The 25,133-nt window shown below is 40.9% G+C and overlaps 1 protein-coding gene across 3 annotated transcripts in view; it reads left to right on the top strand.

The window, feature by feature from the left end:
• The window catches only part of LOC124110991 (zinc finger protein 263-like), a 101,569-nt gene that overhangs the window by 51,852 nt on the left and 24,584 nt on the right, over positions 1-25,133 (top strand). Inside the window, exon 1 of one of the 3 annotated variants that reach the window (XM_046470523.2) lies at positions 16,198-16,959. The exons of the other annotated variants lie outside the window; for them this stretch is intronic. The gene's annotated coding sequence lies outside the window, so the exon portion shown is untranslated. Of the gene's footprint in view, positions 1-16,197; positions 16,960-25,133 lie in introns of those variants that run through there. 3 annotated transcript variants of the gene reach the window in all.

The following is a 25,133-nucleotide window of genomic DNA, read 5'->3' as shown; positions in this document are numbered from 1 at the left end:
GTCTTGGGGCGGTCGGGTAGCCTAGTGGTTAAAGCGTTCGCTCGTCACGCCGAAGACCCGGATTCGAATCCCGACGTGGGTACAATGTGTGAAGCCCATTTCTGGTGTCCCCCGCCGTGATATTGCTGGAATATTGCTAAAAGCGGCGTAAAACCAAACTCACTCACTCACGTACGCCGTCTTTTCCTGCCTCATGTCTCTGTCTTCTGATGTCTTCTGTCTTTAGCCTGTGAATCTCTTTCTCTCTTGATCAACGCTAACTTCTCCGCAATGCTTGTCGTCTGCTTTTCACTGATGCCATGATGAAATGGTACAGAAAAAAATGGGAACTGGAATTTTATATACCCAGTATGATTTCAGCACTAACTTCTTCTCACTTTTAATGTTGTTTCAGATTAGTTTTAACTCTTACACACGCGACACGATTGATGTTTAAAACTAGTCACAGCACAGATTGATGTGTTAAATTGATGAAGATGGAAGTCGGATCATAATTGGGTCCAGATACGGAAAACCTACGTCGTGTGTTTTAAACAAATAAAAATAACAGGTGTTCATTGTTTTTTGGACATTAATTGTATTAGGTAATCCCTGTACCAAATACGCGTAATCAAATGGGAAGCAGCATCAAATTTATGGGAGCCAGTGATCACCCCGCAGTCAACTGGGATGACGCAATACAGCACGTGACTACTCCCAAAATGAACTTACCCCTCCACGTTAAAATATATCGTCGCCTCTTCGATTTCTTTCCCGTGGTATGATAGTTGATGACACCACGAATTAGCCAAAGTACTATGTATGGACATCACAGGCGCGGCGTTTTGCGAGAATACAAAGATTTTTTTAATCGGAATTCGCTCGATCGTTCATACTTCCAGCCACTGGCGAAGAATTGTGAAAATGCAAGAGAATAGAAGCGAAGCGAAAATTAATGTATTGATGTCAATATCGAAATATTTGCTATATGATTGTATATGAACACATTTAACATTAATAATATACCAATAATTGCCCAATAACATATGGAATTGATAACGGGCTAAAATATTTTAAAACAAATTATGATCTAAAAATATTATGCTATTTTAATATAATACATAATACATGTTTCAGTTGATTTAATGTTTTATGTACATAAACATGTACAAATACAGGGAGATATCAATAAAGGTCTGAAATACTCCTAAACGTTCATCCAGTAATTATGAATGCGTCAAATTAACAGTCACAACAATAACGCGTCAGGCTGTACTTGACAATGACACACCTTACGAGTTTCTTTGTCAACAAGTAAGGGTTAGTATCTTGGACATGCATTAAGGTACTTATATCAACTTTTAACAGACGTACGTGTCTCGAATTCCTTGAATTGGCTGTATGGCAGTGTGAACCATGGAATAGTTTTAATGGTTTGACAATCGACCGTGCAGCAATATACATCCACAATATACTTCATCGCTATTTAGACCCGTAAATCCGACAGCCTCGCACTCCCGACATCGACACACCGAATTTGCAACGAACCACTGAAATCACTTATTAATTAGTCTCGTTAATCCGACACGGTGATCAACGTACTCCGTGGTCATCTGCCCGCGAGTACACAGACACGTGTTTTGATGCGAGACGAGTCGGCGAGTAGCTGCATATTTCAACGGCTGCAGAGATAAACTTGCTTAACAATAAACAACTACTGCTTTCAATAAACAAAACAGGATTAATCACATGCCTCGATTACCTCAATCTTATTAAACTCATATACAAAATCTCGCAACCGCTGTGTACTTTACAGGTCACGTCAGAACGACCTTCCGCGAAGTTTGACCGACCAATCAAATTACTAACAGGAAGTCGACACAAGCCACTATGAATTGAAAGCAGCTTTCTAAGCATTTGCGGCACTAAAGTACTCACGGAAATGAAAAAAAACCCTGGTTTTTTCGATCTCAGATTTTAAATAAATGCAGTTAATATACAAAATATATAAATATTCAAACAACTCAATTAGTACTAATTGGGCTTTGGCACAAATACAGCGTATCAAAGGTTTTTATATCTTTTTACACGTAGACTGTTGTGAAACTGAGCATAACCAGGTGTTTGAAGATCAAGGTGAATGTCCATGACCTATGACACCTTGACGACAGGTAAAAACAGGTGCTTGAAACCCACGTGCATGTGATTTGTCAGTGGTTAGTGATTTGTCAGTAGTTTTATTTTTGAATGTTGAAAGTGCCTACAATTACCTCCTGTAAAGTACATTTTGTATTGAGCACTGAGATAAAACTAGCAAATCAAGACTAGTACTTTTCCAGTTGTTTTGTTATTTCGTATTTACATCTACGTAATGCTTTGTGTCGATTATTTAATCCAGCAAAACAGTTTTTTTCCATTTCCATGAGTACTTTAGTTTCAAATTGCCGACTTGCATTCCCAACTATGCCTTATAAAGTATTTTAAGTCAGACATACAGTCCGTATCAGTAGTCTTTGAAAACGTATTCCGCTAACATTGTAACATAACAATATGATTATTTCCTTTTTTATTACGAGTTTGAATCGTTATCGATCGTGTAGTTGTCCGATTTTCGATCACGAACGTTAAAACAACCTAATTTCGTTTATAATAAATAACGGTAGAAACGATGAAACATACATGTAAACGCGCGTGCACTGAATATCACAGGCAACATTGTGTGTAGAAAAACATACTGTCCAAGTTAGCCAATGGAATTTATGCCCGGGTAAAAATATTTGCATAAAGCGAATTCCGACCTGTCGACAACGGACAAGTACGTAAACCATCTGTCTTGTCATTGAATAAGATCATGTTTTCTTCCCCATTTATATTTATACTTAATGTTATTATTCTTGCAATTGCTATAGTGTAAATTATAGCTTATTCAACATATTGTTGCCATAACACGCGCAATTGAACTTGCAACAAACACCCGCCTGAAACACGTGGTGCTCTTTGTGATGCTGATGTATCCCATAATTATTATTGTTCGTGTTCACTAATAAATGGAGCTGTTGATGACATCTGAACACGATTTCAGAATGAACATATATATTTGGTGGGACTAAATATTTCATAAAGCAAAGAAACAAGACAACAGGCGTACGGATTTCTTCCGTTGACTTTTATTTCTAACATCCTCAAATAAACGATCAAAACGATATGCCTTAACTGTTCCATGACGTGGATGAAATAACTAATCAGCTGCTACCGTATTTTCTTGAGTATAGTGCGCAATATTTGTCCAAAAAACATAGCTGTGTAGAAGAGGGTGCGCAATATACACGAAATAATGACTTTTGATGATTTTTTTCCCTCCATGGAAAGATATTGCCGTGGGCACGTAACACCGGAAATACCATGTCAACAATTCCATACTAAAGTACGCAAATTAATAATGTAATTACACTGTCTGGCTATAAAAAGTGTTGGTTTTTTTATATATCTGGACTTATGTATGTAACTTATTTCATTAATTCTATTCAAAATTCCTTTAAATATTGTTTTAATTAATTTCGGCGAAGGGAGCGGAAGATCGCGCAACTCACCTTTTATTAACAGCGACCACGGTCAGATTACCGCTATTGACGCCTTGAAACGAACTTTAATTGACCGAGAATGGATACATATATCATAAATGCCGTACTCTGACTCGTTAAAAGTCATATTTGTTATAGTTTGACGATTCTATGTCAACACGTAGTTCTCGCGATCACGTGCGCGAGAGCCTTGACGGTGACTGGTCAGACTGGTTCCATGTGAAAAATTATTACCCGGCAATAGCGATCAGCTGCTTCGCTTAGGGTTATTATTATTTAAAATATGTTTAGTAAAAGCTGCAACTAAATTAACAAGATATTGGGATATATTATTACTGATAAAAAATAGTTTCAGATACAATTTTTGCCGATCCTTGCATTAAAATACTGTAAAGTTATATATCATTGGGTGTGTCTTGACCGTATCACCGGTAGATTCCAAGAAAACGTGTGTACAGCTGATAGCTGTGTCCGGCTTAGTTTACGAGAAAATACACAAGGTAATCTTAATCCCTGGATGTAAAACAATGCCTGGCAGAACAAAAAATACAATTTAAAAACGGTAAATAAATTTGTCTGGTGATTTTTTATCTCAAATTTTGAATTTGTACTGACCAAGTTTCTCATCACCCGTTCGTTTACCGGAATTCGCTGAAGGGGTAGATCTACAGTGTAATTTATTTCTGCACTTGACATTCGATTTTTCCCCCTAAAATAGTGAATCCGCTAGAGGGGGTTGCACACTATACTCAAGAAAATACTGGTAATTGATATAGGAAATACCCACACACTTGTGTGAACTCTCAACATCTACTGAATGTCGTATTGAATCGTAGACCATTCATTGTGTGCTATGATGAATAGATAAACCACTAAACTCGTGAAGTTCACGTAATAATTTTCAAACAATCCTGATAGTGCAACAAGTTAATTTTAAATCACACACATTCAAGTACACACACGTCTTTCCATGTATCCACATTCACCCGCTGACCGCACAGGCCGCAGACACCTAAACGAGCCTCCTGGTGGTAATGAAGGCCGGGAATCAACCAAGCGCTAACGATGAAGTGACACCAATACACAGGACATTCAAAGTCCTTTTACACGCGCTTCAGTGACTTTGCCCACGCACGCGAAAAACCGGGTCCTGCAGTAGGAATTGAAAATCCACATCCCAGAGAGGCCACCCTGACTGCTTATTAGAATATTATTTTGGTGAAAAAAACAGAGTTGAAAGATAAATTTAGTGGTTTATGCTGACAGCCTAAAATGTTTATGTACGACAGATATATTTTTCCAGAATTAAATTCCCCATAATTAAGGGGAGTGTGTATTATACACGAATAAATAAGTCTTGTGTACATTGATCAATTGGAAGGGGTGCTGATTGGTATTGTTCACTAGCCAATATGTTAGCAAATATCGCCATGGGCGCTTATTACGTCGAATAGGGTACTACTTATCCTACATACTTTAATGACTGTCTTCTACCAAATGGTAATTGGCTAGTGGTTAAATCCTTGGATTGTCAAACAACTACAGTGTTTGGTTCCCAGAGGTGTGCCTAGAGACAAAGTCTAATTGTCCAGATTACTGTTGATATTTTTTTTTTAATCAGTTTTTGTATCTACATGACGTTTCCCTCCACAAATATTAAATTTGACCATGGCTAGGCCATAACCAAAAGAACAGACTGTGCAACCTGCCATAATTTCTAAATCTTAGAATATGTTGCACAATCGGCTGCGTGGTACGTGGAGCAACCAGTCAGACACCATGTCCTAAAGTGTGATTGAAATCATAACAAGGAACTAAACAATACACTGCCGTAAGTGGAATTGGTCCTGCTCGCAATGTTTACACTTTTTCAAAGCTCTTTAGTAGTTACAAATATTGTATCAACATTGAGTAGAGGTCCTGTTTAATGTTGTCCGCATACAGCAGAAGCTGATTTGTGTGTTTGTCTGGCAATCTCAGGTAACGAGTTGGGCAAGCCGGGCATTGATTTTCCACACCCATTGCCAGTCTGATCTCATGTATTTCAAACTAAGCTCAGTGTGTTTTTACTTGTACTCGAAAATAAAGAAAATTCAGCTTAAGATCTGTGCTAAATTTCATTCATGTAATAAAAAGGCTAGTGACATTAACAGGGTTATTGGAACCACAGCCTTTGTGGGGATGGTATCACTTGGGAGGATGGGCGAGATCAATTAGGCTTGTACACCATGACACCATATTACATAAAATCAGACCTGTCAAGATCAGGGTTAGAATAGGTCTTCAGCAACCCATGCTTGCCTTAAAAGGCGACTATGCTTGTTGTAAAGGCGACTAACGAGTGGTCAGATTTGCTGACTTGGTTCATTCATGTCATCGTATCCCAATTGCGTATATCAGTGCTCATGATGTCAATCACTGGATTGTCTGGTCCAGATTCCATTATTTACAAACTGCAGTCATATAGCTGGAATATTGCTAAATGCAGCGTTAAACACAAAGAAAGAAAGAAACAAACAAACATAAGATCAAGCTTCCCGTATCGATATGGTTGTATCAGTGCACTAGTATGATAGGAACAGTCATATATGTTCTGATTTTTCTACAAAGCTGAGTCCTCGGTGTTTTTACTAGTGTGCTCCTACTCTATGAGACCTATGTTCATAGCATTTGGTTGAATTGCGTGGATCGATGCTCATGATGTCAATCACTGGATTGTCTGGTCCATACTCCATTATTTACAAACCGCCGTCATATAGCTGGAATATTGCTGAGTGCACCGTTAAACAAAAAACAAGCAAACATAAGATCAAGCTTCCCATATCATTGTGCTTCTTCATTATGAGCCTTATATTCACAGCATTTGGACATTTATGTTAAATTCTGACCTCCACAAAGCCCAGTCCTCAGTGCTTTAACTAGTGTGCTTCTTATCAGCCAACTCTCAATTTGTTTCCCATTCTGCACAAAGCATCAACCCAGAACATGACCATTCATTGTGGGCTGAAATGAAATTCAGCTAATGTGTTTTATATGAGTCGTAGGGAGAGTGGTGTGAGCCTCTATGCTATTGAAGGTAACCAGGCCAGCCCAGGGCGAGTGCTAACAATTTTGCAAGGCTGCGTTGAGTGATGGAGGGTTAACAATGTGTGTGGTATCACCACGGCGCTGAGGGCTGAGACGAGGGGGTGGGGTAGCTTTCCCCTTGGACTGGCCTAACTGCACTTCACTGTTTACACTTCAGGCTGTAGACATTCCGTTGCTGGTGGGTCAAAATTTGGGCTAAGGCTGCCCAGCGTGTGTCTATCTCTGTACAATAATTATCTTATAATTGCCGGTTATAATTGCCGGTTGAAGCTAGTAGTTTGAGATCTTTGCTTAGGCCTGCTCACTACCTATATATTACTTTATAATCATCACCTTAGCCCTGCCTGTTGAAGTGGTAAGCTAAAGTTTCGTCAAAGTTATGTAGGGGAACGGATGGCTTGTTAGTGTCTTGTAACTAGGTTGATTGCGAGCTTGTGCACCCAGTAGGAAATCTGGGTTAGGCCAGATCAGGAATGACTGCTTGTCGTATGAGGTGACCATATGGATGGGATGGTCTGACTCAGCAACTTGGTTTGTGTGTCATCATACCCTGATGGAGTGGATCATTGCACACAATATCCATCATTGGATTGTCTGGTCCAGACTTGATTATTTACAGGCGTCACATAGCTTGAATGTCACTATGTCCGGCATTAAATAACAAACAAACAAAACCTTTTGGGGAACATTAGAGCACATAGCACAACACCTGCCTCTTTTGACAAGATGTATGTCACTAATTATACCCCCGACCTTTTAGGTCAGGGGTATATAGTTATACCAAAGTTCCGTCTGTCCGAAAACTTTGTCTGCACGATTTCTCTTAAACTATGCAGTGGATTCATCTCAAACGTAGTACATATAATCTGTGTCATATGGAGGGGTGCAGTCAAAAGAAAAAAATGTATGAGTCAGGATATGTATAAATGATATTTTTACTGTAAAAAATTCATTTGATTAATTTTCATTTTTTTATGAATTTTTCAAACTCTAACCCTATCCATTATTTAATTTGAAACTACTGACACACTAGGCTGGTCGGGGGTATTAGTGAGCCATGCTCTCTTTTGCCCTTGTTTGTTATTAAATTCATACATCAATCACTCCCTCCCCCACTTTCTTACCATTCCTATCCCTTTCCATTCTCTCCACTTCCTATTCTGTCCTCTCCTGACACCTTCCCCTCCTCACACTCTCCTCTCTCCATTCTGTCCTCCCCTCTTCGCATTCTCTCTCCATTCTGTCCTCTCCTCACACCTTCCTCTCCTCACACTTTCCTCTCCCCATTCTGCCCTCCCCTCTTCGCATCCTCTCCCCATTCTGTCCTCTCCCCATTCTGTCCTCTCCTCTTCGCATCCTCTCCCCATTCTGTCCTCTCCCCATTCTGTCCTCCCCTCTTCGCATCCTCTCCCCATTCTGTCCTCTCCCCATTCTGCCCTCCCCTCTTCGCATCCTCTCCCCATTCTGTCCTCTCCCCATTCTGCCCTCCCCTCTTCGCATCCTCTCCCCATTCTGTCCTCTCCCCATTCTGCCCTCCCCTCTTCGCATCCTCTCCCCATTCTGTCCTCCCCTCTTCGCATCCTCTCCCCATTCTGTTCTCTCTTCACCCTCCCCTCTTCACGTCCTCTCCCCATTCTGTCCTCTCCTCATGCCCTCCCCTCTTCGAATCCTCTCCCCATTCTGTCCTCTCCTCACGCCCTCCCCTCTTCGCATCCTCTCCCAATCTGTCCTCTCCTCATGCCCTCCCCTCTTCGAATCCTCTCCCCATTCTGTTCTCTCCTCACGCCCTCCTCTCTTCGCATCCTCTCCCCATTCTGTCCTCTCCTCACGCCCTCCCCTCTTTGATAAATTGTATTAAACTGTACCATATGTCTCATAGGATGTAAGGGCAATATAATGAAAACAAAGTTAAGACTTAAGATTTTAATACAGTCTTTATACAGGAGAATTAGGACAACAATTATTCAACAAACTGAACCAGGTTTATGACATTGTTTTAAGTGAGGTGAGATGAAATGTCGCTTAATGCTGTGGTTTAACGCTCATTCTAATGTAGTGCACTTCCATAGTAACGTGCATGCACACATGTTTGTGTACTCGTTCGGACTAATGCCGGTTTTATAGTGCCAGCCCACGAAGATAGCATTCTGCAATTTGTTTTTAACATGAACACCCCACTCAGACACACTACTGTCCCCAAGCCACCAGTCCTTGTTTTATTCCCATAATGCTGAGCGCCAGGCAGGGTCACAAGTACCATATTTTGACACTGCTGGGGATCAAACCACCAACCTTCCGCTCCCAAGGCAGACTCTAGATAATAGTCAGACTTATGTAACTGTTGTGCATCGTCCAAATGAGCAGGACCCATGAAGATTCCGGGATAGAATAGGTCTTCAGCAACCCATGCTTGCCGTAAAAGGTCACTATGCTTGTTGTAAAAGGCGACTAACGGGATCGGGTGGTCAGGCTCGCTGACTTGGTTGATGCATGTCATCTATCCAAATTGCGTGGATCGATGGTCATGATATCAATCACTGGATTGTCTGGTCCAGACTCGATTTTTTACAGATCGCCGTCATATAGCTGGAATATTGCTGAGTGCACCGTTAAACAACAAACCAAACCAAAAAAAACACCAAATGATCAGTCTTTGTGTGTATAGTATTGATTATTTCATGTCATGCAGATTGTCTGCACATCTGTTCCAAGTGTTGATATGAAGGGTTTTTGTATGTAAATAATGATATTGTGAAGAAAATCGTCAGGACGTATAACTAAGCTGCATCAGCATGTGTAGGGAATAAATTGAGGTGACAAAGGGGAACTGATATATACGATTTTTTAAAATTTTTTTTATTATATAGATTTATGACATAAATTAAATTATTGTCTATAGGGTTAGGAATAACTAGCTGTGCAAATATCACTTCACACATACACTAGTTTACGTTATCCAGATGGCATTGTGGCATTGTTGACGTCATTCACACTAGAAACAACATCATAGCTGAAGATATGTGATGTCATTCGTGAATTGTGGTTTTCTACGAAAGGGTTCATGATCATTGTAATTTCCTAACCCTGTTTTGTAAACCATTTAAAGATTAGAAAAGATTAGAAAAGACTATAATTGAAGATTAGGACAAAGTGAATCTGCAAAAATAGAAAATACAAGATTGAATTAGGGCTGTTTGAACAATATCTTTATCTGTGAGGTTAGCTTAATGACCTCTCAAGCAAGGAAACATTGATTACCTTTATTGTGTATCAATGTGTCGGTTCACACAAGTCACTAATTATAGTATCTACATGCAAATTGGAAAATTAATTACCATTTTCACTCAATCACTCACTCACTCACTCAAAGATTTCACTCACTCACCAAAAACCCATCTAACCTCACTAAACTCACTCACTCAGACCCCCTTCACTCAGACCCCCTTCACTCACCAAACACCCACCAAAATCACACTCACTCACTCACTCACTCACTCACTCACTCACTCACTCACTCACTCACTCTCACTCACTCACTCACTCACTCACTCACTCACTCTCACTCACTCACTCACTCACACTCACTCACTCACTCACTCACTCACTCTCACTCACTCACTCACTCACTCACTCACTCACTCACTCACTCACTCACTCACTCACCTTGATCTTGTTTCACACTTGGTGAATTGGTTGATTGTGTGTCATCATACCCTGACAGTGTGGATCTTAATATCAATCACTGGATTGTCTGATGAAGACTCGATTATTTACAGGTCACTATCATATAGCTGTGTGTGGCATTGAAACAACAAGAAACTTCACCATGCTCATACATTTCAGGAAGTAAATAAATCTCCAACAACACTCCTCTGACAAGCTGAATCGCTGCGACATAGCTGCAGTAATGTTGCATTGAATCCCACTTGCCTCCTGTACGTTGTTTTAGAATCCTCTACCCAGGCTTTGAAAGAAACACATCCCAGCTTGCTTATCTTACTCTGACTAAATTAAAAAGAAGCAGAAAAAACCTGCACAAAAAAGATATTGACAAAAGTAAATTTAATGTAAATATAGTTCCATCGTGTGTTGAGTTAGCTTGTTCGTATATCAAACATAAACTAGCCCTTGTAAGGTCGGGGAACACAGCGGCCGCGTTCAGCGTGATCTGTTTATCACTAATCTCTGGCTGGAGGGCACTACATTCACAAGGCAGGGTGTGTAGCAGTGAAATAACAGGCTGTGCTGCTCCACTGTAATGATTATTAGCCCATGGAGTTTCTCGTCTCTGGCTTTGAACTTTGCCTATTGTTTTGCAGCTTGTAGATATTGTGGACTTGCTGGCATGCTTTAATGTATTGTTATCGTTAAGTTTAGGGAAAAGGTAATTATTATGTCAACAAGATATTTTTTTTGTACCTTCCTTGTTTTCATTTTCAATCTGTTATCATGATAATCATGGGTGTTGTGAAGCTTTGCAGCAGGCTGAGAATTATATTTTTGAGGAAACATTTGTATGGCGGACAAACATGATTGAGCCTGAACCAGACAATCCAGTGATTGATATTATGAGCAGTGGTCGTCGTGATAGGCATTTTGGCAACACTTTCTTAAAAATAATTTAAGATTCAATTTATTCATTACATAAAAGTTCTATGAAGCCAAAAAAAGCTTCACGTTATATGGTATTTCTAGCACTATATGAAAATATATATGAAATACTGAAATTTTGTCTTTACTTATTTATACTGCCAAGCGTTTTAAGAATACAAATGTCTTTATGTGTGCCTAGCCATTGCTTTTCCTTTTGATATTACTCATAAAACAGAAAAGTCACTACCAAAAAAGTTCTTTGTCCTTTTGTGTGGGATTTTTGTTAAAAAAAGGTTAAATTTTGATTTGGGGGGGCAAAGGTATAGCTCCTAAAGGACACCATAGCTTCATTGTCAGAGGTCTGTCTATTACATGATGATGATGATGATGATGATGATGATGATGATGATGGAGGAGGAGGAGACGAAGTTATAGGTTTTAAAAGGACACCATGTCTGCATTGTCTGATGATGATGATGATGATGATGATTATTGATGATGATGAATGTAAAGCCATTCCCACTGTCAGAACTGGGCTACAGAACTGAGATCTGAAAATGTCTTGTGTGATATTCAAATGTGTTATGCTCTTGTGCCTTATCAGATTCAGCTCTTCTTCTGTAATAATATGGCAAGACGGTTTCTGGAATGCTCAAATCCATCAGATGTGTTATCAAGTATGTGATCTTTGAATAATGTTGTTTGTCAGATTATGACCTCACTTTCAATATATTTATATATTTATGGTTTGAACTACGATGGACTAGATATGTTTCTCACATCAGTATGGAGTCCTTCTGAATCAATATCTACACAAGCAGGTGTGGATTGCAGTATTGTTTCGGCTCACCACTGTCAGTCACTCACTCATGCCGTTTATCAGCATCATTTGTCAGTTTATGATGCTGAAGGTGTTGAATGTGGTGGGGTTGTTTCAGTGCTGAAGGTGTTGAATGTGGTGGGGTTGTTTCAGTGCTGAAGGTGTTGAATGTGGTGGGGTTGTTTCAGTGCTGAAGGTGTTGAATGTGGTGGGGTTGTTTCAGTGCTGTAGGTGTTGAATGTGGTGGGGTTGTTTCAGTGCTGAAGGTGTTGAATGTGGTGGGGTTGTTTCAGTGCTGAAGGTGTTGAATGTGGTGGGGTTGTTTCAGTGCTGAAGGTGTTGAATGTGGTGGGGTTGTTTTCAGTGCTGAAGGTGTTGAATGTGGTGGGGTTGTTTCAGTGCTGAAGGTGTTGAATGTGGTGGGGTTGTTTCAGTGCTGAAGGTGTTGAATGTGGTTGGGTTGTTTCAGTGCTGAAGGTGTTGAATGTGGTGGGGTTGTTTCAGTGCTGAAGGTGTAGAATGTGGTGGGGTTGTTTCAGTGCTGAAGGTGTTGAATGTGGTGGGGTTGTTTCAGTGCTGAAGGTGTTGAATGTGGTGGGGTTGTTTCAGTGCTGAAGGTGTACAATGTGGTGGGGTTGTTTCAGTGCTGAAGGTGTTGAATGTGGTGGGGTTGTTTCAGTGCTGAAGGTGTTGAATGTGGTGGGGTTGTTTCAGTGCTGAAGGTGTTGAATGTGGTGGGGTTGTTTTCAGTGCTGAAGGTGTCGAATGTGGTGGGGTTGTTTCAGTGCTGAAGGTGTTGAATGTGGTGGGGTTGTTTCAGTGCTGAAGGTGTTGAATGTGGTTGGGTTGTTTCAGTGCTGAAGGTGTTGAATGTGGTGGGGTTGTTTCAGTGCTGTAGGTGTAGAATGTGGTGGGGTTGTTTCAGTGCTGAAGGTGTTGAATGTGGTGGGGTTGTTTCAGTGCTGAAGGTGTTGAATGTGGTGGGGTTGTTTCAGTGCTGAAGGTGTTGAATGTGGTGGGGTTGTTTCAGTGCTGAAGGTGTTGAATGTGGTGGGGTTGTTTCAGTGCTGAAGGTGTTGAATGTGGTGGGGTTGTTTCAGTGCTGAAGGTGTACAATGTGGTGGGGTTGTTTCAATGCTAAAGGTGTTGAATGTGGTGTAATTTATCATTATTTTAATTCCACTTGTCACTTATGTAAACTTTGCCAACAAGGTGAAATTATGAAAGATTTTGAAAAATGCCATATTCCGGTATTTTCAAAATGTATTGTGATAAGAATTCATTACTATTTCACACCGCTTCTATGTAGACTTTTAAGGAATGTCCCCATGGTTCCACTAGCAGTGAAGTCTTTTAAAGGGATGTCCCCAGTGCTCAACTGACAGTGAAGTCTTTTAAAGGGATGTCCCCAGTGCTCAACTGACAGTGAAGTCTTTAAAGGGATGTCCCCAAAGCTCAACTGACAGTGCAGTATTTTAAAGGGATGTCCCCATGGCTCAACTGACAGTGAAGTCTTTAAAGGGATGTCTTCAGTGCTCAACTGACAGTGCAGTATTTTAAAGGGATGTCCCCATGGCTCAACTGACAGTGAAGTCTTTAAAGGGATGTCTTCAGTGCTTAACTGACAGTGAAGTCTTTAAAGGGATGTCCCCAGTGCTCAACTGACAGTGCAGTATTTTAAAGGGATGTCCCCATGGCTCAACTGACAGTGAAGTCTTTAAAGGGATGTCCCCAGTGTTCAACTGACAGTGAAGTCTTTAAAGGGATGTCCTCAGTGCTCAACTGACAGTGCAGTATTTTAAAGGGATGTCCCCATGGCTCAACTGACAGTGAAGTCTTTAAAGGGATGTCCCCATGGCCCAACTGACAGTGATGTCTTTTAAAGGGATGTCCCCATGGCTCCAGTGACAGTGAAGTCTTTAAAGGGATGTCCCCAGTGCTCCAGTGACAATGCTGTCTTTTAAAGGGATGTCCCCATGGCTCCACTAGGGTCTTACAAGAGACATACCCAATTTCTGACAGGGCAGTTTTAGAGTCTTCAAGCTGTTAGTTACTGTCTGACCCAATTCATGAGTGCTATCGATCAGCTGTAATTGGCACGTTCCACCGTGCCATGTGACCCCACGGTCAATAAACGGTCAATAACATTTACAAAGGTATACAGTGCTTTTGAACTGTGCCAGTTGTATTGACCTACATTTCAGTGCAGGATTGGTCATCACTTTGGACAAGTGTATAGGAGGAAATTATGTAATTAGGACCACTAGCTAGGATGTCAATGACGGATGTCGAGCGGTGGTAATTTTAAACAACTTCAAAAGAGTGAGTAAATATGGTTTTACACTGCAGACAGCAATATTCACAAGTAATTGAATCAGGGCAAAGAAACCAGTGGTCAATAGAATGATCATGGTGTGGTCATACTGTAATCACCTAGGCCCCGTTCTACAAAGTGATGTTAGCGATATGACTGTCATATGTCTATGTTAAAGTATGGGAGTTACGATTGTCTTAGCGCTATGACTGTCATATGTCTAAGTTAAAGTATGGGAGTTACGATCATCTAGAAGCTATGAACCCTACTCACTCACTCACGACTATAAGTTTGGTCCTGGTTCTGTCCAGGAATCCCTTTCAGGGCTGTGTCAATGACAGACAGTACTTGTTCCTCATGCACCGTGACTGTGGAATATATGTACATTATGAAAACAAAACCAAGATTTGTATAAAGGCAAGTCTTGCCTACTCTATTTCATAGCTGCAAATGAACACCAGGAAAATGTTCTTTTTCAATTTTTGATGAAAGAAATGTATTATGTAATAAACCAATTCATGGACCATATATTAGTCTAAGTACTTGTGTCCTTGGCTCCATATGAGAATCATATGACATCAGATCTAGCTTGTGACATTATAGCAAGACTGAAGCATAAAAAGAGGCTTCTAATGTGTCTCAATATCCTAGAAACTGAATACCAGTTTCACAATCTTTATGTAATGTACCAAAAACGTTAAACGGGAAAATATTATTCCACATATCACCATGATCACATATCAAGTTGCAGTGACTTTTAAGCCTAAAAAAATTACATAATTTGAAATGATACACTTTATTTTCTTCCCGGTGAAGAGATCACACGTTTAAGAAAACATACAGCTATATTACACACCAAACTGCATGCTGATGTACTGCGGGAACAAGTTTCATGAACAAATATGAAAGCTCCCAACATCCCTGGGCCTATTTAACGACAGTGCATGTGGAGATGAAAGATCACTGAGAGGAGCATGCACACTCAATGACCCCAGCAACCCTGTTGCTAGGCTGACGTCACATGGCATTGTTTCGCTGGTGGATCTTGCAACAAAATTCCGCATCGGGTATTGTGCCCGTTCCACAAGGCGATCGTACTGTAGTGCAACGACAGTCGTAAGTTTCTGTTAAACTATGTGAGTTTCGATAACCTTAGTGCTACAACAACTTTGTGGAACGGACGCCTGAATTCTAAAGGTGGACCGTTGTAATGTATTACATTAATATGTGTCAACGTTTGACGTGTTTGAAGTATTATTATGTTAAACTCAATTAGATTATGCTGTGGATCGTGAAGGTGTCTGCCTATTCATACACAACAGTGAAAATCTAATAATGTTAAAAAACGGCAAGTTACAAATAATTTTATGAAACTCGTGAATAGTTGTGGTATTAGACAGGAGCTTGCTGAGTATTCTATATATACTTGTTAACTGGTGTAAAAAGTTCTGCATGTATGATGTTCCAATGATCCTGACTGTGACTCTTGCACTCAGCAATATTCCAGCTATATGACGGCAGTCTGTAAATAATCAACTCTGGACCAGACAATCCAGTGAGGGACAACATGAGCATCGATCCACGCAATTGGGATACGATGACATGCATCAACCAAGTCAGCGAGCCTGACCACCCGATCCTGTTAGTCGCCTCTTACGACAAGCATAGTTGACTTTTATTGCAAGTATGGGTTGCTGAAGACCTATTCTTACTCGAATCTTCACATGTATGACCAGCAGCGAGGAGGAGGCATCAAAGCCTGTGTTGACATCTAATGTGTTCTCTGGGAGGGAGGTGGGGGAGGATGTGTACATGGCGGTCTCAGGTGAGGGCCGTCTCTAACTAATCAATTCTGCCATTGAGCCGATTCGTGAACTGACCTACATAACGCTACAACACTTCAGCATAGCTATGTGGCTTGTTAATGGCAATAGATAATGGGGGAGGGGAGCATGTCGGTTGCTGCCCTGTGTCGGACACCAACTACATATGTATGCTGAATAAGTGAAAGAGAGCTTGGGCATAACCAGTGCCAGGAGCCTCCATCTGTGGAGAAGCTAAACCTGGGGAAGGAGGTCAAAGTTGAAATTGCTTCTGTGAATACACATCTACAGTGGCTGGCTGTACGGCTTGACCCCGGTGACTGGCAGTGTAAACATGGCCTCCTCCTTAGCGCCACCACCGCACATAGTATACACACAGTGCAGTATACAGTCACTGCCTAGATGGTCCAGTGCTGCATTGCTCCAAGGGCAGGGCCCAAGTGGGCAGATCGAAGACCTTGTGATTGTTTTCACTGACAGGCTGGACTGAAAGGAAGAGCCATGATGGCAGTGAGCCAGTCTCATTAAAGGACAGCCCTTGGGCCGTAGTGACCCGGCTAGGTACAGAGAGGATATGTCGGTCAGCTTGTGATTGGTCAATACGGCGCAGGCTGATCAATGAACGGTATTGATTCATTTACGATGTGCTGGTGAGACGAGGATCCTTTACAATAGAAACGTATTTGGCGTGTGTGCATGTGAGCGAGAGGGTGTGAGTTCAACAGAGCTAGGGAATAAGATGGAGTGTTTTGCCGGCGTAAGGTAAGGTTTAACACATAGTGTGTGTGTTTTCCTCTTGTATTATTCAACTATTAGATGATTATTGGTGTATTTCAATTAACTTTGTTAACATACTCAATGAATAATTTTTGTACTTTGTAATTTGTTTTCTTTGAGTCTGTACGATTTGTAAGTACTTAATTATTTTAAAAGGAATTTTATTCAGGAATTATTTTGAATCATAACTTTTACACATGAAATAATGTTTATGTATTAATAATAATATCTGTACATTTTGCAGAATTAATAATGAGTCATTTGTCATGTTGATACTTAAAACTTCTTTCAACTTGGTCATATTTTACCATCGATGTAATAGAAGTTGTATGGAAAGATGAATTGATGCAGAAGTTATTGACAGATGTCAAAAAAAGTTAATTAACGAAAAAGAAGTCGATGTAGAAATCCTGTATATCTCCAACGTGAAGCAATGATGATTTCTCGTGGTAAGTAGAGAGGCTCAACCCGTGTGTGTATCTCCTTCCTGGTTAGGATGCTTTGCTGGTAATTAGGTCAAATATTCTTGCTCTGTTACAAGCAGGTTGTGATTACACCTGCAGTCTATACTCAACTCTCTGTGTGATTTTGATTTGTTCTCATGTTAAACCACTCATACTATAGGCTGTGCTTTTATACTGGTTTTATGTGAAACATGCGACATGTTACTTTGGTGACTATTCTCTTTTGAATAATCGGTGATTATAGTTTTGAATAATGAATGTTAACTGACTATTATATTAATGGATGTTACATATTCCTAATGTATCACATTTGTAGATGTTCACATTTAATTGTGATTCAGCTGTTAGATAGGGCACTAATAAGAGCATAAATACAAATGAAATACATTAAGATGAATTTGAATGCCAATGTTTCAGTCAAATGATATTGGGCTCTGGATTTTTTTTTTATTGTTTGCAATGTAAACTGTTTATGGTATACAAGTCACAGCTACGGCAATGTAGATAAGCATTTTATGGCACTGATGCGTTAATTGATTTTTCTCTGGGCTTAATATGGAAGGTTTGTAGGTCAATGGCACATACTGTGCTTGCGTAGCCAGAAGTACATCCTTACTACAAACTGCCATCATAGACTTGTAGCATCTGTAGCAATGGGGATGAAATTTGGGAGTCGTAATGGTTTCAGCACAGGGAACAGGTGAGGTGGTAGAGGTATTGCATCATGTGAAGTGTGCTGAAAAGTAGTGTACAGCTCTCAAGGAAGTCGTGGTATTGATTAGGTGAGACTGGGCCGCCTGTATGTAACTAGACGTAGGTGCTGGTGTTTGCAAGGAGGTCGGGCGTGGAGCACTGAATGTTGGAACAGCTCGGTAGGGTGGTGGCGGCGGCGGTGGAAGATCAATATATCTATCAATACGAGGGAATGGTCAGAAGATCTGGGTCAAGGTGGAGGCAGCTTGTGGGAAAGGGGATTAATGGGGATAAGTCTTGGGCGGGACAGGTCGGGGTTGAAAGACTTGGGGGCTGGGGGAGGGGCAGGGGAATGGTTGTTTCTGTCTGGGGTAACGGCAGAGATCTGTTGTGAGTAGTGTAGGGTAGAGTACAGGGCTATGGCAAAGACTTGTTAGGATGTGTTTAGATTTTCAACATAAGGGTTTAGACAAGGTTAGTGCAGGTGATTAGTGAAAGGATTTGGACTAGGCTAGTGATTCATGGGATTGTGAAGACCTTCTATGATTAGGGAAGATGATTAGTGTAGGAATAACTTGTTTGATAGGCATTTAGAAGTTGGAGTACTAAGTAAGGATAAGAAATTTATGGATGAACAACTTCTTAATTGTAATAAAGAAGTTGTTCATCCATAAATTTCTTATCCTTACTTGATTAGTGTAGGGTTGAGGTTTTCATTGGTGCAGGAGTACTGAACAGAAATTCCAGGCTGTGGCATCTAATCAATAAGTTTGTAGAGTCAGGATTGTACTTTAAAGAACCCGCCGTGATATTGCTGGAATATTGCTAAAAGGGGCGTAAAACCTTACTCACTCACTCACTTTAAAGAGATTCCTTGTACTTTCCCAAATAATGATATGTAATCTGTTGACTCCAACTCTAAATGCTGTTTTTCATTATACTCTGACTAAGCAGTCAAATTGCTGGAATATTGCGCAGTCCTGCGTTTAACAAACAAAGAAACAAACAGCATCTATGGCCACTCCATATTAGATCTGTATTCAAAGTTAACACAAAATGAAGATTCTAAGCTCTAAGTAATGTACAACTTTGCATTGTACTCAAACAGTGTATTAATGTATTATTTGTAATATGTTGACGAGCAAAAGAAATCCAGATTGATTGCCTCAAAGGGCTCACATTAGCAGGGAAGTCAATAAAATCATTGACATGAAACCACACCCTCTACAGCAGGTCAAAGGGAGATAACCCAATAGAAAACAGTATCCGGTCCCCCATCCCGCACTCTCTCCCCCCTCCCGAACAGTGGTTCCGAGAAAGAGGATGGGCCCTTGATGAAGGCTTTATCTGATGTCATGGGGTAGTGCAGTGCATAGTTGGTGGAGTGAAAGTAGGGACTGTGTGAAAGGATGTTTATGTCGAGAAGCATGTGGTCAGATGACTCCACTTCTTGCCCAGTCCTGTACTAATCGTTTGTGGGTGTGATGCTAATTAAGGGAACAGTTGTTAGCCCGGACTTCTCAGACGTTAATAACTTGCCATGTAAGCTTATTGACTGTCTGCAGCAGTGACTTCTTGCTGGTAAATGAGTGGAAAACTATTGATGTAAGTGTTATTTCCCTGTATTCGGTCTTTATAGAAGGGCGTTTTGTGTGAAAAATGTATTTGGATTATTCAAATATACAATTTGATAGTCTGAATTAATAAAGGCAGTATTTTGGTGGGTTCACTGACAGCAAAGACAAAAAAATGGATGTGTATCTGTAGAAGGTCTTATTCATGGGGATGCCTTTGTACAAATGCTACTAGTTTCTTATTTGGGACAAAAATATGAAATATATAATGCTGTCGTTGTTTTGATGTGTAAGAACAGAATTGTTATCTGCAGGTTAGAATGGGCTCCAAGCCTGTTATACAAGTCAGTATAGTAACAATGTGTGACCTAGCTAAATGTAATAATGTGATTGGATGGATTGTTGCTCATGCTATCAACCTCTGGTTTGCCTGGCCCAGAATTGATTATCTTCTGGAAGCTGCTATTGAGCTGCTAGGTGATGGTAACTCCCATGCTGTAACGGTAGTAATAGTGTGACAATTGCTTTGTGGAACTGTCCCTGGTATTTAGCAGCCTATTTTCTTGTGTGGAAATAATAGCCATGTATCAGCTAGTGCAACAGACATCTGAAACTAATGGTTGATGGAAAGCTGTCACAGTACTTTCAGTTGCTGGTTATTGGAGCGATGTAGTGAATCATGTTCTATAACATTCATCCGCTATTTGCCTGGTGTACTGTTTGAATTTGATCCAATGCTGTTCTTTACTGTTTGCAAAATGTTTCATATGATTGGTCAATTAGTCCTTAGCAATATTCCAGCTATTTGAAGGGGCACAGTCGGCCCAGACGTCCAAGGCGCCTTAATTCGCTGTGCAGAATGCGTCCATTGGGCACGCAGGAAACCTGTAATGGGGGATTCGAATCCCTAATTGCTCCGATTATGTTTCTTGGTTTGTCAGCACAATTCCATGGCTCTTGGGGTTCACTAAAGTAGGGGAGCATGGGTGACCCAGTCGTCAAAGGCGCCGCAATTTGCTGTGCAGAGTTGCTTCCCTTGGGCATACCAGAAACCTATGATTGTGGGTTCGAATCCCGGTTCGCCTTGATTATGTTTCTAGGTTTGTCAGCACTATACCCGTGCTCGTGGGTTTCACCGAAGGGGTAAACGTCTGAGACCTGCACCACTCCGGACTTTCCTCCCACATTAAGCTGACATGCCATGATATAACTGGAATAATGTTAAAAGCGGCATGAAACCCAACTCACTCACTCACCAAAGTGGTAAACTTCTGAGACCTGCATCACTTCAACCAACCTCCCACATTAAGCTGACATGTCGATATATAACTGGAATATTCTTCAAAGCAGTGTTAACCTGAACTCACTAACTCCAGGTATATGATGACCGAATGTTAATAACCGAATCTGGACCAGACAATCCAGTGATTGAAATTCTGACCATTGATCCATGCTGTCGGAGTGTGATGACATTGAATCAACCAAGTCACTGAACTTGACCATGCAATCCATAGGGCCAAACTAACCCAAAATCTCCTCAGCTGAATGACAACATTTAAGGTAGAATTTCATAAAATAACAAACGCCTAATAGATAACAAGACATATTTCAGCTGCATGTCTCGCATTTCAGTTGTTGGTCGTTGAGATAGCACAGTGGTCAGTGTATTTGAACATCAGACCTTTGAGTCGAACAAGGCGACCAAATGGTTTGAATTGTCAGGCTTATTGTGCATGTGTGTCGCCTTACCCAAGGGCTTGGGAAGTGGATCGTAATATAAATTAGCAGCTGTGGTATGGCTGGAATATTGTTACTGCAGCGTGAAACATCAAAATTATAAACTCAAATGTGGTGTGATGCTCACTTACTGCCCTGCATTCAGTGTTGTGTGTGTATGTGTATGGATAGTATGCTGCCAGGTGCTGTGTGGAAGTCCATGGTTCTCAGTGAAGCTTGTATGTATTGATCCAAGATATTGTCTAAGGCTGGCTGCTGTTACTTGGTGTCTCCTATTCCTACTTCCTTATTGCGGATTCTCATCACAGAGTGCTCGTTAACTGGGGCAGGTGAGAAACATACCTGTATTGATTTTTGGTGCCAAATATGACTATGGTGTGTGATCAAAAATTGAACTAATCCTGGATATCGGCTACTCTTGAATTGTTTTATAACATCTAATACTTTCTGCTTTCGTAATGACTCCTTTTAATTATTGATGTTTTGGGCCATATTTGATATATCAGTGCGTGTGGTGAAGATCACATACCAATTGGTTTGCTGTTATTGTGCATCATGAGTGCTTAATTCATTTATCTGTCAGCAAGTTGCTCTGACAATGATGATTCTGCTGCTATTTACAAAGAACAATATGTCTATGAAATGTAGGTTCTGGATCTGTATGTATTCAAAGAAGAGAAACCGCCTCCGTGGTCTTGTGGTAGAGCGTCCGCCCGGAGAGCGGAAGGTCCAGGGTTCGATCCCGGGCCGCGTCATACAAAAAGACGTTAAAAGATTGTACTTGTTGTTACCCTGTCTGGCGCTCGGCATTAAGGGGCTAAAACAAGGACTGGTCGGCTCGGAGTCAGTATACTGTGTCTGAGTGGGGTATTCATGTTAAACTGCGGCATGGTATCTCAGTGAGCTAGCACTATAAATCGGCATCAGTCCGGACTAGTACAAGCAGCCACACACACACATACACGTGCATGCACGTCGCTATATAAGTGCAATAATCTTGGACGCGACGTTAAACCCAATTTCACCTCACCTCAAGGAAGAGAAAGAGACATGAGCCTACAAATCATTCGTTTTTTGTGGCAACTGGTTAATGATATTACCAATTTAGACTGGGCTACAGTGACGGAAGCCCTTTATATCGAGAAATGAATAATTACAATCACTGATCAAATAAGAGCTTTAGTTACCGATATGTATATTCCGAGTTTGTATGAAATGGCTAATGTGATTGATGGCTATGAGGGATGTTAATAAGTTGGTCTTGATGACACTTACTAGAAACATTATGTTGCATTTCAGAAGCTGTTATATTAATGAAGACAGTTTATATAAGAACATGTTTGTTGTGTAACGCTGCACTCAGCAATATTCGGCAAGCTGTAATTAATCGAGTCTGAACCAGACATTCCAGTGATTGAGCATCGATCCAGGCAATTGGGATAGGATGACATGCATCAACCAAGTCGCCGAGTGAGCCAGACCGCCTAATTCTATTTGGCCCTTTTACGGCAAGCATGGGTTCCTGAAGACCTATTCTACCCCGAATCTTGACCGGTCGAGTTTATATGAAGATAATTGCCCTTTCAATATGTTGGCACATGTGCTTGTCCCTTTATCTAGCATTTCTGAATTTCAATGTCTTTATTTTTCAATACAATTCATTAAGCATTCATACAAGCATTCATTAATTTCACATTGTATATTTTTTCAGGATGTTCTGATACAGGTGATTGTAACTTTATCCAGCACTTATGAATTTCAAATTGATTTCATACCAGATTTATAGGTTATTATAATATAAGATAAGTACACTTTTGGACACAACTAGTTCCTCAAGATTTTCAGTGTCTTGCACTACCTACCTTGATCCCTAAGTGTTGTGACTATAGCAGTCAGCATTCGAGGGTGGCACGGGGGCCCAGCCATCTGAGGAGCTGCACTTCACTGCGCACAAGATTTCCAGCAACGCCATATTGGTCACATGGGGAACCACCTCAGAGGGGCCCTTACAGAAATCACGGCTTGAATCACGGTTCAAGTTCAAGCGTCGTCTCCTCCGTCAACCATGTGTACCAATTGACATTTAAAAGGTAGCACCATTATGACGTATTTGGTAGTGCTTAATTCAGTGTTGGCTGTTCCAGAAACTAGCAAAGTAACTAAGATCATGGAACTACAGGCCCTACTGCGCTCTTTTAGGTTTGACGATCAGAAGGCCTAATTCCGTCCCCCGCTTGGCATTAGGATGTGGTACTTAGAGGATTGTACGGGCCCCCCTACAAGCCCCTCAATACGTCATCCTTTTTCAACCTCACCAAGAAGACAATTTTTCTGTTGGATAAGCCACAGGTGCGCCGGTAAGTGAGCTACGTGCACTTGACATCACCCGTGTCCGTTTTGAGTATGGTACGCAGGAGCGGTTCATCTTGGGCTGTGCAGGGATTTCATTGTGAAGAATCAGGTACCAGGCAATCTGATTGGTCCTTCACCAAGTTCACCATTCTACCAATCTCTACGATTATGGGGGTTGAAGATGAGGGTGAATTCCTCTTGTGCCCTGTAAGCGCACTACAAGTTTTTATCCTGCGAGGCACAAGTAAACAGTTGTTCTTTCCCGTATCCTGTACCGCCTCAACCGAAGTTAGTCGCAACACCTTATCACAATGGTTATGTGCAGTTATCCTGCATGCTTACGAGATCGCTAACCTTGATCCTCCAAGAGCGAATACTCCTCACGAAATCAGAGCGGCCGCCTCAACCATTGCTCTACATAACAACTGTTCTATTAGAGCAAACATGGAAGGATGTTTCTGGAGGTCCGACACAGTCTTCGCCAGCCATTATCTTCACGATGTGGCACTTGAAGACGTCAAAGAGGTTCGTAGTTTTGGCTCTCTGGTAGTAGCCCAGCAGGTAGCCAATCCCTGACGCAAATAATGAACTCTTCTGTCAGAGACTCTTGCAGTGTTTATTTGACACGCCCGCTTGGGTGATTTTTCAAGCTTTTTAGCTTTGGAGGGGTAACACAGTTTGTTAGATTTTATCTTGTGCTAATTTCTCTTTACTGTTTGTTACGTGGACTTACCCTTAATTCTCATGCCTCTCTGAAGGATAAGATTGAACTTACGAGGCCTCAAAGTTGCGATTATAACGGTTGCCAATTCGACCTAAATTTCAATTTGTCTACTGTCTAAAATTCAGAGGTAGCCAAATGACTACCTTGAAAAATATCTTGTGGCGACTAAATTCTGTTGCTTCACATTTCAAAACACAAAAATAAATAAGAACTGATAGTGGAAAACATGTCTGCTAACTAGGGTAGCCTAGTGGTTAAAGCATTCGCTCGTCATGCCGAAGACCCGGGTTCGATTAACCAACATGAGTACAATGTGCGAAGCCCATTTCTGGTGTTCCCCGTCGCGATATTGCTGGAATTTTGCTAAAAGCTGCGTAAAACCTCCCTCACTCACTCACTCACTCACTTGTAGGACAGAAACATTTTGGCTAGAGGGCACTATGAATGTTATGCTTGTAGCCAACCAGGAAGTACTAGAGAATCTGTGTAAAGTCATTGTTGAACAGTTTCTGTTATTCACATGACAGCAATATAACTTGTAAATGTAATGTATCGTATGTGTCGTGATACAGGGGTTGCAGATCAATGTACTATAATGTGGGCTTTGTATCATGA

The sequence above is a fragment of the Haliotis rufescens genome, unplaced genomic scaffold (assembly GCF_023055435.1).
Source record: "Haliotis rufescens isolate VD_foot unplaced genomic scaffold, xgHalRufe1.0.p SCAF_4, whole genome shotgun sequence".
Taxonomy (NCBI): Eukaryota; Metazoa; Mollusca; class Gastropoda; order Lepetellida; family Haliotidae; genus Haliotis; species Haliotis rufescens.
This window is presented reverse-complemented; position numbering and strand designations above follow the sequence as displayed.